Genomic DNA, 15,059 nt, shown 5'->3' with positions numbered 1-15,059 from the left:
GCAGGCCCCACGGGCCGCACTGGGTCACAATCTATCACTCGCTGTGTCCACCGGTCACAGCTGATAACAAAAAAAGCGCTTGTGGGTTTGCTCTAAATCAATAATGTAAATTAATAAATAAGTAAGTACATTAATACATAAATAAATAAAACCGTGCAAATTTATTTCCAAAGGGACTGCTGCTGATAAATAAGGTGTAGTGCCTTTAAAATTGAAAAATGTGTGAATCAGCGCTGCCCTAATTTAATCAAACATAATGTGTACTATAATGTAATAAATTATAAAGTGCAAGGGTGCAATACCTGATTGCCTACAATGAAGTCAGTAATACTTTCTATTGCACATCAAAAAGTGCTAATAATAAATCATACAAGTGCTGATCATAAATTATTGATAAAAAAATATACAATAAAATTAGATGTGCAATTAATCAGCAATTTATAAAGTGATAAATACAAAGTGCTTCTCAATTAAAAGAACAATTCTTTGGGTGATGAAAAAAGTGCTTGGGTGCAATATTCACACACAAAGTGCTGGTGCTCCCCTTCGGTGACCCCACTCACCAGAAAGAAATGGATGTTATGCCTTATATCTGGATATGGCAGTAGCCGGCTGGTTCCACACTGCTCCTGTATCTCTATAGGTATGTTGGCAACATCGCTGGTTGTATATTACCTCATTGGATGGAACAAGTATAAGTATATGGTGAAGTATATCATGCAAGTTTATTTAAAATAAAAGAATCACACTTACAAGGTTTCAGGAAGTAACAAACGATCTGGTCAAGTCTGATGGACGCTGCTCTCGCAGCATGTGTTACACCAACCGGAAGTAGGGGCTGACGGTCACACGCTCTCTGTCATACTAGATGCTGCGTTTCGCCCTCCTATTGGGTGTTCTCAATAGCTTGTCAGTGTACTGGTCCGCTGCTGGTACCATGTGATCGCTGTGACCAATCATAGCAAATCACATGACAATTGTACAAAATAGATGGCTTTTATTCATGCCATTTATTGTGTACATTTGTGTTGCTTGCTGTGATTGGTCACAGTGATCATATGGTACAGACAGCACCAATCACAGTCCATCTGTACTATGTGATTAGCTGTGGCCAATCACAGCTAATCACATTAGTCAACACTGAATGAATGCATTTCAGTAAGAAAAGATGGTTGCAATACCAGGTTTGTTATTTTAGCATCACTGTTCATCAAGGGTGTTGGACACTGATATTACATGAACAATCATTTCACAAGTACACTCTTTGAGATCTTAATGATGCAGTTTTGGTCTAGATATTATTGATACAGTTTTGTTTTTAAAAGAATAGCTGATCCATTCAACTTTCTAATCGGGTTTTGATAAATGTGGACTTGAGCACGTGAGAAGTTATGGCAACATGGAGCAAGAAGATGCAAGGGTCCGGTGCAGGTGGTGTTTATTTTGTATCATGCTACCAAAATGTAAAAAAATAACTGATTTGAGTAAGTGTAAGCTCGTCTGACGAGAGTGATGTTGGCAGCTGTTTTGGTCTTCTAGCGCTGTTGGATGTATTGCGCATTGTTTAACCTAAAAAAATATGCTAAATTGTGTTTTGAATAGGGGAATATTCATATTGATGCAAATTTATACTGTCTCATTTATAAAAAAAATTGAGAACCGATGACAGTCTCTGCTTTTACACGCCAACTCTCATAACAATGTCCCCAGCCCTACATCTATGGGACTGTGGCAGATTAAAGAAAATTTTAGTCATTCAAATTATTTTAAATAAGTTAAATATTATTGATCAGTTTGTAAAATAACATGCCTGTAGCGAATTTTGAAGAAAGGCTGTTAATTTATAATTTGAAATAAGACATCAGCCGCAGTCAGCGGCAGAAGACAGAAAAAGAAGGATCTCCTGCTCTCCCTCCCTTGTCTATGCTGTGAAGTTCTACAAAGACTTTTATGGCGTCTGCAGACTCATTTAAAGAGCCGGTGAAGCCGATGGGGATTAATCGATGAGGCGCTGCTTATCCTCGCTGTTGCCATCATTATACATTGCTGCCCACATGCCTCCGATTCCTGCTACCAGCCGGCTGATTCGCTCGGCAGGGACCATATGGCTGCATCTTCTGTGTGAGCTTCCACACATGATGTCGAATCAGCTATCTCGGAAAGGTCCAGTTCCTCCCCTTCCTCCTTCCCCTGTTCAAAATTCAAATTCAAAAGCAGCTAAAAGCAGAAGCAGCCTGCATCAAATGCCAACACCATGCAAAAATGTGGGGAAATCCATTAGAAGATGAACCATGGTCTGGCTTTGAAAAAGCCTTGGTTGTGTGTCAGAGCATGTAGCAGGGATAGCCTGCGGCTGAAATTCACAAAAGGCATAACTAAGCCTGTATTCAAGCATGTCAACCAGTGTAGCACTACCCCTGTTTTGCTGATATGAACTGGTTCTTTCCCAAAGAGTACAGAGGCCACCAGTTACCCAGCAACAGTCTATTCATTATAGCTACAATAAATGGGTGGGGGGGGGGGGGTTGTGGTTTATTGCTGGTAACTTTAGAGCAGGATGGGCATTAGGACAGGGGATACTCCAAAATGCTCTGCAATGGTAGACAAACAGAGGACAGTCTTTCTAGAAGTAGCAGTAAGTAACAATGAACTGTTCAAGGTCCTACAGCTGAAGACCATGAGCCAAATCTTTGGATCTCTGGTTACCCTGTGCCAACTCTCAGTACCCAGTGCAGCGTACAGCACACGGTCTCAGAGATAAACTCAAGATCACTACTCACACATTCCCAGGACAGCTGCCTCCTTCTAGCTTCCTCTTGACCCAAACCTGTGGATGAGATGGTACCTCTCTGAACCAGAACCCATGTGGTGTGGTTCTGCAGTCAGTTCTGAGAAACCCTATTTTAACCTTTATTCCTGGCCCTTCCTAGGCCTCCTAGAGCAACTGTTCCATCCAAAAACTGCCTGGTAGCAGCCCCTGCACATCCTGAGGACCCAGGAGCTGGGAACCCTCCCGGGTAGAAGAAACCCTGCTTTTCAGTGTCTCAGACTATTTATCTCTATTCCAGTCTCCTCCTAATCACTTCTCTCTAGAGACTGGCTGAAACCTGAAAATAATTCAGGCTGGTTGATGTGAATCTTCCACCTTCCTAAAGCTGAATTCCATTCATTTTTGTGTGTATTTAAAGTCAGCAGCTCCAAAAAGTGTATCTGCTGATTTTTAATAAACACACACTCACCTGTCTCACGGTCCAGTGATGTGGCCACCCGAAGCCTCGCTTCTTTCCCTCTCCTGTCCGCAGTGCCAGCATTGCAAGTTTGGGCACCTGGCTGTGACAGCTTGTGGCTTCAGCCCCTCTCCATTGGTCAGGTAATCTTCTAGGACCTCTGACGTGACCCAGAAGATTGAAAGGAGGGGGAGAGGAGAGCTTCCGCTCGAGCCGCCAAGGTGGCTCGAGCTGAAGTGGGAGCAGGTACCTGTCAAAACTAGATACCTGTGCCCCCCTCCACCAGAAATGACATGCCAAATGTGGCAGAGGAGCCCTTAAAGTGGAACTTCCCCTTTTGGGTGGAGCTCCACTTTAAGCTCTGGAAACATCTTCCAGAGGTAGGGGGAAGCAATTGAACTCCCAGTCGTTGAGACCCTAATCAGGTCAGAGCAAACAATCACTGCTCCCTTGACTGCAGAAGGAGCCAAAAATTTTATTTACCTAGCATTATACGCTAGGTGTTACATCAGCCTTCCAAAACTCAACTATATTAGTTTTAGGTAAAGTTGGAATGTAATTTTAGCTTACAACATACAAATATGTTTGCTTATGTCCTATTGTTAAGTAAGTCACTCAACTTCTAATTTTCTCTTCTAGCCTTAAGCCTAGTACACACGCGCCGAATACCGGGCGACATCGGCTGGTTCAATAAAAACCAGCCGACATTCGGCCCGTGTGTATGGCAGCCGGTCCGACAGAAGTTCAGCCGGCTTCTGTCAGAAGAGCATGCTGGAAAACCAGCAGCAGACCGTCTCCTGATCGGCGCTTTCAGCCAAGGGTTGAGAGCACTGACCGGAGGGTTTTGGCCGGGGGGCCTTCCCCCTGTCAGAGCACGATAGCTCAGTGGGGTAGATCGCTGTACTAACATCGGATTGTTAGTACAGCGGCTCCGAACTAAGCTATTAGGTTTTTTTTTTCATTCAACCTAGAGGTTTGATAGTGTGTACCAGGCTTAAGTCAACAGGCAGAACTCTGAAACTATTATTCCCCAATTTTGGTGTCCGTCCCATATACTCTCTTTTGGTGCCTGTCTGTGTGGACACTTCATTATAAAACAGAAAAACTCTGTCCTCTAAAATGTTAATGCACATAGTATTTAGGGTTATTTAAATGCTATGTGCAAAAGCATTTTAAACAATTGCAAAAGAGAAACAAAAAAGAGGCTTGGATTAAGTGCATAATAATATGTAATGGTATTTGCATTAATATTTAGGCTTCCCAAGACATTTAGAGACAGTGGAGGGTGCGGCAAATGATGCTCTAGGCAAAACAATGATCACAATACGTACTGTAAATCGGTTTGGAATCTGGACTTTTTTTCCTGTTTATTATAAGATAACTGCAAGTACATCACTTTTCTGAACTGTTAAGATGTCCCCAGTCTGTACACTGTCTGGCTAGGTCTAATGGACTGTGTCTGCACCAAGCATATTCGGGAGGTGCAGTGCCGGAACTGGGAGAATTTTAAAGAATAATTTTGCATAGCTAGGTGGGTCAAACTATGAAAATTTCAGTGTAGTAGAGACGGGTAATTGCATGCATAAGCAGAACTTGACTAAGACTGTTGTCACATGACAATCATAGTTACATAGTAGGTGAGGTTGAATAAAGACAATAGTCCATCCAGTTCAACCTGTGTAGGTGTGTGTGGCCGTAATCATCTCACATACCCCTGAATGTTCTGATCCTTGAGATGTACATCTAAGAGTCTTTTGAAAGCCACCATACTTCCCGCAGAAACCACCTCATGTGGTAGAGAATTCCACAATCTTGTAGCCCTAACAGTAACGAACCCCCCACGTTGCCTGAGGTTAAAACACTTCTCCTCTAATCGCATTGTATGCCCTCGAGTCCTCATGCAATCTCTCCGACTGAATAACTGTTTTTCTATGCCAAGATCACCATAGAGATACAGTATTTATAAATTGCTATCATGTCCCCTCTCAGGCGTCTCTTCTCCAGGGAGAATAAATCAAGCGATTGCAGACGCTCTTCATAATTAAGGTCCTCCAATCCCCTAATTAGTTTAGTTGCCCTTCTCTGGACTCTCTCCAGCTCCAACACATTCCTCCTGAGGACCGGCGACCAGAACTGGACAGAATACTCCAGATGTGGTCGGACCAGAGTTTTATAAAGTGGAAGGATTATAGTCTTATCTCTGGAATACATCCCTTTCTTTATGCATGCTAATATTCTGCCGGCTTTGGCAGCTGCCGCTTGACATTGCATGCTATTGCCTAGTCTATAATCTACCAAGACTCCCAGATCTTTCTCCATTTTTCATTCCCCCAAGGGTTCCCCCCCCCCCTAACGTGTATTGTGCTTTTATGTTTTTAGTCCCCAAGTGCAAAACCTTACACTTCTCCACGTTAAACCTCATTTGCCATGTCGTTGCCCACTCTGTTATTTTGTCCAGGTCATTCTGTAGGATATCTGCTTCATGCTGTGCAGTTATTGCCCTGCCCAATTTTGTGTCATCTGCAAAAACTGATATTGAACTACTGACCCCGACCTCAATGCTGTTTATGAATAAATTGAACAAGGTTGGTCCCAGGCCTAAGCCTTGGGGGACCCCGCTTACCACCTCAGACCAGTCTGAGTATGCTCTGTTTATTACCATCCTTTGGACATGCCCTTTTAGCCAGTTCCGTATCCAAGAGCAAACCCTGCAGTCGATACCTGCAGACCTTATTTTATAAATTAAGCGCTTGTGGGGAACTGTATCAAACGCCTTAGCGAAATCCAAGTACACCACATCTACTGGTCTGCCCCTATCTAGCTCACAGCTCACCTCCTCGTAGAATGTTAAGAGATTGGTTTGACAAGAACGCCCATTTGTAAACCCATGCTGATTCTGCGTCTCTTCTAGAATTGGTGATTGAAAGTTGCATTCCAGGCAAAAGTCAACTGGTCTTGTTGACCCCTCCCATCCAAACATCATAGTGTCATTGCTGAAAAACTTCAGGACTCCGTGAGGGCCATGTGAGGAATGCTTCTGGCAGACCATGACCAGCATCCACCTCAACAGGAAACTATATGGGTACTGCTAGAAGGACTGTTTCACACTACAGCCCAGAAGAAGGAACAGTTAGGACTTTGCAAAATCATGGGCTTTTTGTTTGATTTAAATAAAAAAAAAAAATAGCTAGGGGCATGTGAAATGGCCTAGGAAACTTTTTTTTTTTTAAACTGGGGTTAGGATATGAAGTAACCATTTGCTTTGACAACATTTTCAGAAACTGCCGAACATTAACTAATCAGCTTCAAGGCGACCTACTGGTGGATAATTTTTGCACTGCAGATCCCTGGTGGTGAATCCATTTATGTAAATGCATATGTGAATGCTGCCCCTTGGCCTGGAAGTGTTATTGCCTTCTTGCACGTGTAAGCCCATGCTTCTTTAGCCTTTCCAGAATTTTCCCCTTGTTACCCCCCCCCCCCCCCAAGGAAGACTAATTAAGTTGAAACGCATTGGAGTAGCATTTAAAGACTTTGTAGGTCCCTCCTAGTGGATTGATGACCTTGTTGACAATCATGCGATGTTGATTTAATTCTGTTTATTTGTTTTGTGGGACCTTTGGTTTCATTTTTTAACCTTTGTACAATAAAATTCATGTTTTTTTACTCTATAAAATATATATATTTTATGTGGTGCCTTAAAAATCCCATTGTTTAGCTTTTTGTACTGGTGGATAATAAGTGAACACAAACTCTGTTCAGTCTGTCCTCTGAGACCTAGGTAATCCCAAAGACACCTCTGACCTTCCAGAAACAGCCATGCTTTCTGTATATTTCAGCAGCCTGGGATAAGAGGTCGGGTGGCTGGTGTCGGAGATGAGAGATTAACTATTGACTTTTGACAGATAGTCAAACTTTGCATATCTGTAATAGTGCTGTTTGCATATTTTGGGGAAAGGAGGAGCACATTTCAAACAGCTAATGGAACAAATTTTGAGGGCACCTCTATGTTTTCATGCTTGGTTAATAGAAAGGTTTATTTTAAAATAAACATGCATTTACATATCATGTCTATTGTCTACCAAAATAGATTACCTCATTTTTTTTGCATGTGGGCACAATACAATCATTATGATTAGCCAACATTCAGCCGCATCCCACGCACCTCTTATCAGATTCAATGCTAAGGTCAGTATCTTGACAAACTAATTAGGACATTTCTTTTATTTCTAAGACTTCAAAACTTTTAACAAGTAAATACAAAATAGCCATGTACGATAGCTTTTGTGTTGTATGTTTAGATTTTTTCAGGTTCATAAAATATCTTTTCAGGTAAAGTGATTCCAAATTATAATTGGATGTCATTAGGTTTGCTAATGCACTTTGTATCAAAAAACATTGCCTTTTTAAATACTATTTTTCACCTTTTTTCAACACTTGTTGTTTGCCAGTGCTGCTGACTTCAACCAGCCCAGTGACAGCTTGTACTTTTAGTGTATGAAAACCCTCACATACCCCCAGTGAAGTGAACAGCCTAGAATGATACACATCAATGAAACACATCTCATAGTTACATATAGTTACATAGTTAGTCGGGTTGAAAAAATACACAATTATATCTGGCTCAACCAATAAAAAACAAAAGACAGTAAAGAAAACCCAACCATACAATCCATATACATAATCCTATACCCTTATAACTAAACACCAAGTTCACTATATGGACCCCTTATTTATTTATACATGTTGATCATATCCCTCCTTAATCTCCTCTTCTCAAGAGAGAATAAATTCAGTTCCTCTAATCTTTTCTCATAGCTGAGCTCCTCCATACCTCTTATCAGTTGCCCTTCTCTGCACTTTCTCCAGTTCCCCGATATCCTTCTTGAGAACTGGTGCCAAAAACTGAACTGCATATTCCAGATGAAGTTTTACTAATGATTTGTACAGGGGCAAAATGATATCTCTCTCTCTGGAGTCCATGCCTCTGGTAATACAAGAAAGGACTTTACTTACTTTGGAAACGGCAGCTTGGCATTGCATGCTATTATTAAGCGTATGATCAAACCGAACACCCAGATCCTTTTTCGCTATGGATTCCTCCAGTTCTACTCCCCCTAGTATGTATGCATGCATATTCTTAGCCCCCAAGTGCATAACATTACATTTATCAACATTAAACCTCATTTGCCACATAGTTGCCCAATGAAACAGTGCATTGAGGTAGGCTTGTAAGTTGGAGACATTCTGTAAGGAAGTTATTCCACTGCAAAGCTTTGTGTCATCTGCAAAGATTGAAATGGTACTATTAATCCCAGACCCTATATCATTTATAAAGAGATTAAAAAGTAAGGGTCCCAACACTCAAACTTTGGGTACACCACTGATAACCTTAGACCATTCAGAGTAAGAATCATTAACCACTACTCTCTGAATTCTATCTTTTAGCCAATTTTCTATCCATTTACAAACTGCTCTTTCCAAGCCTGTAGACGTTACTTTATACATTAGCTGTGAGTGGGGAACTGTGTGAAACGCTTTTGCAAAATCCAAGTCCAAAATCTCCCTACATAAGTTTTTTTTTTTTTTTTTTTGTGTATCTGCTGTCTTCAGCTTTCTACACTGTTTAGAAAGTGAACACTGTGTCAGAATTTTTTCTTCCTGTTCCAGCACTGGATAAGGAGTCTTGGCATACACGGTGTGACAACTGATTGGAGGAAAGGCATCCCCCCCCCCCTCAACATAGGCAGAAGAAGGAAGAAACATGCAGAGCTGTGCTGTGAATAGATCAGCTCTCTGCTAATTTTCCATCATGTACTGTGACATACTGAAGCAGAGTACGATCCCCTCCCTTCAGAGAGTGGGCCACAGGGCAGTATTCCAACATGATAATGTCCCCAAACACACCTCCAAGTCGACCACTGCCTTGCTAAAGAAGCTGAGGGTAAAGATGATGGACTGGCCAAGCATGTCTCTAGACTTAAACCCTATTGAGCTTCTGTGGGCCATCCTCAAACGGAAGGCGGAGGAGCGCAAGGTCTCTAACACCCACCAGCTCCGTGATGTCATCATGGAGGAGTGGAAGAGGACTCCAGTGGCAACCTGTGAATCTCTGGTGAGCTCCATGACCAAGAGGGTTAAGACAGCACTGGAAAATAATGGTGGCCACACAAAATATTGACACTTTGGGACCAATTTGGACTTTTTCACTTAGGGGTGTACTCACTTATGTTTCCAGCGGTTTAGACATTAATGGCTGTGTGTTGAGTTATTTTGAGGGGACAGCAAATTTACACTGTTATACAAGCTGTACACTCACTACTTCACATTGTAGCAAAGTGTCATTTCTTCAGTGTTGTCACATGAAAAGATATAATAAAATATTTACAAAAATGTGAGGGGTGTACACACTTTTGTGAGATACTGTATGTGCCCATTTCAAATTTCATGAATGGGGTTTACATACACTTTATGCCTAGTACACACAGGCCAAATGTCGAGTGGCATTGGCATATTCAATAGAAACCGGCTAACATTCAGCCCGTGCGTACTGCAGCCAATGGGGCATGACCGAAAAAGGTCTGCCAATCGGCTCCTAATCAGCGCTCTCAGCCAATGGCTGAGAGCCATTGGTTCTGGCAGGAAGCTGTTCCCCTGTCAGAACATGATAACAGCAGGCGAGATTGCTGTACTAACATTGCATTGTTAGCACAGCGGCTCCTCCTTAGCGTTCAGGTTTTTTTTTCGTTCAGTCTTGCTGGGTTGAACAAAAGAAAACTACTAGTGTGTACTAAGTTTTAGACTTTGTGATGGTGATAACAGAAGAACATGAATGTGTGTTAGCCATCTGTCTGTAGTATAAATCAGAATAGGTGAATAGGAAAATGAATTTGGGATATGACATCCATTCCAAAATCGAAAGCTAAAAGCAAACAACATTTTGAAGTGCTTTCAAGTGAGGTTTGACAAGTATTTAAAGAGGAAGTAAACCCTCTGAAAAAAAATGTGAAAAAAAAAACCTGTAAAGACAAAGGCAAAATGAGCTAGTATTCATCGCATACTAGCTCATTATGAAGTACTTACCTAAAAACGAAGCCCCCACAGTGCCGTCCTGCTTCCTGGATCGCGATTTGCATCTGATTGGCCAGAGGCGCGATTACATCACTCCCGCGCATGCGCACAGGAGCCGCTGTTCACGGCACAGGGCTCTGAAGGAAAGGCTTCGGCTGCATGCACTGTAAATATCTCCTAAACGGTGCATGTTTAAGAGATATTATTTATAGCACCTATAGGTAAGCCTTAATATAGGCTTACCTATAGGTATAAGTCTTTAAAGTGGGTTTACAACCACTTTAAATGTAAAAATAATTTTCATACAAATATTTGTACACTCATTTGATAATCTGCTAGTGTATGGCCAGTTTTAGAGAGCCATGTGTTCCCCTTCGTGGACCCCAGCTTGGGCCTGTGAGTTATACGTCAGGGCGAAGAACTGTGAGGGCAGTGCTGGGTGAACTGCAATAAGCGTCATGCCTAACCAGCGTAATGCTTAGCATACTCTAAAGGCCCTGTAATATAACTTGGGTAAGTGACCAGCATGTGGTCATGGTGGCCCTGTGGTAGCAAGATAGTGAGGAGTACCCCACTGGCTAAGGAAGATTGGTAACCAAAATCTAGAGGGGGTCTCCAGGCAAGGGAAATGGCTAAAGTTTTCATCACATAACCAAAAGTGTCTGAACACCTTCTTGGCAACATCACCATATATTATTTTAATGAAAGTTGCATATTTCATAAGATCGAAAACATTTAAAATCACAATAACATGTTAAAATGTATATGATATTTCATTAATTAGAAAAAGTTCTATTTTAAGTAAGATAATGTAGATCATTTTAAAGTAAGAGCTTTTAACACACCTCTCATTTTAGGGAAGTTCCGCCTCCATCATGCACCTTGTGCCAATGGCAAACTGTGGAATGATGCTGTTAGGCAGATACACCATGGTGATGTCCTTAAAATATAACCATTTTTAAAGTAGTGGGAGCCTCCACCATTTATACCCTAAATTGCACATAGTGGGAGACTTTGAAAGTCTTCTCACCTGTGGGTGAAAGCTTGGAGGCCCCATCCAAGAACAGCTACAGCTTTATCTCCGCAAGGGTGCTAAGAGACAGCATGAGTCCTGAAATGAAAAAAAAAAACCTTCCCCACAACTCACTTTTTTATTAGGACAAGTAAATGAGTTGAAAAGAACCTCTGTCATTGGTAAGGGAAAGTTTGACAGATGTCAGAGAAGATTGAACGAAGTCAGTGCTTGGAGATGGAGAAAACTGCCCCGTCTGTCAAAGCAACTGTCTCCTTGTTAGCTGTGTTGTCAGATGGCTGTGGAGCTAGAGGGAGTGTCTAGTCCGACCTCACAACTAGCATTTAGATAGCACATAGGAGAAAGGGACAAAGACTATATGTACTTTGTTCCCTGGGGAACACAACACACTAATAAAAATGGTGAGACTTCTTTAATTGACTGAGCCAGTTGTTTTGTTTTACAGTTCAAGTTTTAGTTTATTGGTTTTATTAAAGGTTAAGTTTAAATATAGAACTGTTTTAAACCCCAATTAAGAACTGCAGCCATGTTTTGCTACCTAATATTGTCTTGTAGAAAAAGTGGTTTTATTGCTGACTGTGGTCTTGTTAAAGAGATTCTCTACCAGCCTATTTCTGCATAGGTGTAGTAAATCGTATGCTGTTAAAGGCTAAGTACAGATATGGAACATGTTACATGTTCTAGCTCCTGCCTTCTCTCCCCCTCGATCCCCCTTCTTTTGACAATGGGCAGGGGATCTTCTTCCTGCACCTGCTGTCACAATTTAAAAACAGCACGGCTGTGTGGGGTTCCGCCCACATGGCCACATCACTCATTAATTGAGTTCTGTGAATACATGAACTACAAGTACCGTCAGCCACCGTGGCTGATAGCTTGTAGTTCTTAATGAACTGCGATGGCGCCGGTGAGCACTCTTAGTCCATTGATCCTTCCTGCAATTCAGTAACTGCCTGTCTGTATTGGAGGTACGGGCAGACAGTGTACTGAGAGCCTACAGGATCCTAATCATAAAAATAGATAAAAACAATGACTGGGTAAAGTGTATCCACGATCATAAATACATCAAGTGTACAGTGCACCCTGTGCAATAATTCCAATCATTAAATAATAACATAAATACAATGATAAATATATAAAGTGAAAAATTCCTCATAAAGTTCCATATAAATGCCAAAAAAGTGCTTCAGCAAGTAGCCAGTGAACAAAAAGTGCTTAGGTGCTGAGGAATCTGTGCAAAGTCATGCTGACACTGTGATGTGATATTGTGAATATCCTCTCCCCTAGGATCCTGGCATTGCACCTGCAATCTTTGCAATGCTTTACAGGCTCAAGTTTAAGAAAATAATAAGTGCACATTTTTTTACCTGCAAAAAGATGTGCATTTATTTATTTATTTTAAAATGAACTTTTACTTTAACTTAAAATGTATTTTTGCCATTTAAATGCTGCTCCCCAATAATCCCAGCTGTATCCAGTCAGGCTCCAAAATGGTGCCTGAGATCCATGATTGCATCCGCATTTTTATAAACAAGCCAGCATGGCAGCTTCCATTTTTTTTTAGATCTGACAAAACAAAAAGTTTATTTTCTCCATTACAGATATACTGTATATAAACTGTATATACAGTGGCAATAAAACTATGTAAACCTATATAAATTAGGTGTTTTTCTGCAATCATTTGATCTTCATCTAAGAACTGATCTTCATCTAAGTCACAACAATAGACAAGTACAATGTGCTTAAACTGATATAACAAACATTTTTAATTTCTAGTTGCTTTATTGAACACATCTATTAAATATTCACAGTGCTGCAGCAAAAAGTATGTTAACCTTTGGAGATAATAGCTGGTTAAACTTCCTTTTGCAGCAAAAATTTCAAGCAAGCACTTTCGGTAGCTCTGGATCAGAACTGCTTAATGTTTAGCAGGAATTTTCTTTGTTTGACCATTTCTCTTTACAAAATTGCTTGAGCTCAGACCAATTTGTAGGATGCCTGGTGTGAATGGCTCTCTTGAGGTCATTCCACAGCATCTCTATGTGGTTAGGTCTGGGCTCTGACTGGGCCACTCCATTTTTTTTGCCAGTCTGTGGACTCCTGAGGAAGTCACGTGATGTGACGTAACGCGTAGGAGGAGCCGCCAGACTACCGGAAGTGACGTTGGAGATCGGAGCGAAGTGCTCCCAACGCTGTATTTGCACAATCTTTGCGTACAAAATACCTGCTAAATGAGTTAAGGACGCTAGAAAGCATATAACCCCCCAGACACGGACAAGACAGGAAACACCCGTGGTCATAACAGGATATCGGAACGATAAAAAAGCCCTCAACTATCGATTCGGAGACCAAGTTGTATATAATAGGCGCAATATACACCTTATTAAGGTGAGAGTCCAGAGCACCTAGATGTGACACCTGGTGGAAGTAGAAAGTCACAACACTTTTCCTTTGCATGAGAGCACTTTTGAAGATATTGAATAGAATTGCACCTTACCGTTTGGATTTATGTATATGGACATTATGAAACACAGTATTGTATTATTTTTAATTGAAGAAAGCACAGAGCACTTTTGATTGATTTTGAAGAAATATTTATATTGAGTCAATTGGATATTTATTTAGTTTATTTGGAACACAAGCACCCAGCACTTTTTGATATATATAGAGACATATTGGAACCATTTAATTATTTATTTATATCTTGTATTATATTTAATCACGGTATAATTTTAAGTGACCAACTGTTTCTCAGCTAAAAAAGAACACAGTTTTTTTCAAGGATTATATACAGATTCACATCAGTTTATAAGGCATTTGTATTTTCACTTCTGAAGCGCGCCACAAACATACAATATTAATATCCTTTCTCCCCCCCCCCCCCCCTAGAAAATACGCCATGTCTTTGTTATTCATATTATATGCTGTGAATTATATCATATAGTCAATGTCTGTTCCATTGAGATGTGCTTGTATACATTATGCCTTTTTTCTTTATATTTCTTTATATTACCTGATTTTTGTTTTGTTTTTGTGTTATTTTTTACATTCATTGTGCTGTGCCTGGGTACCCTCTACCAAACTGGTTTGTTGGGCTTTGGGGTTTGATATGCGGCCAGGTAGCCGCTGCTCTTCTGTCAATGCTTCATATGGTGGCTGCCAGTGAGCATGCGGTATATGGAGGCAACACCAGAGGGCATTCTCCTCTGATGATGCCTTTCCTGGGGACCACTTTATGCCCTCTTCCTTGCTCTATGGGCTGCAATATGTCGGCGGTCATTTGCGCATGCACGCAGGTAAACGGAGCATGTGATATCCTGTCCAACTGGGTAACGCTGACGCCGCTATGGCGCTGACGCTCTGATTGGGACACACATATAAGGCTTCCAGGAAGCCTTATGCCATGTCAGATGCCTCCACCACCAGTTTTTACTATGCTGCCATTTGTTTACCAGCAAATTACAGGTATTTATAAATTCTTACCCAACACTCACGGTTCGTTTAGTGTAGGGCTATACTAGCCCGGATTTGACTTGCATACACATACTTAGCAAACTGTCCCTGTGTTCTACATTGGTTTCACAGACTATTAGACCATGTAAATGTCCAGGCTAATAGAGTATAGATCATCTATATGGGGATCTCCTAACAACTTGTGACAAGTTCTCTGTGATATGATGAACACATTTTTGGTCTTTCTATGAAAGTGATGATTTACCAACCAGTATATC

Source organism: Pelophylax lessonae (genome assembly GCF_965119305.1).
Source record: "Pelophylax lessonae genome assembly, chromosome: 8".
NCBI lineage: Eukaryota > Metazoa > Chordata > Amphibia > Anura > Ranidae > Pelophylax > Pelophylax lessonae.
Note: the sequence above shows the minus strand (reverse complement) of the source record.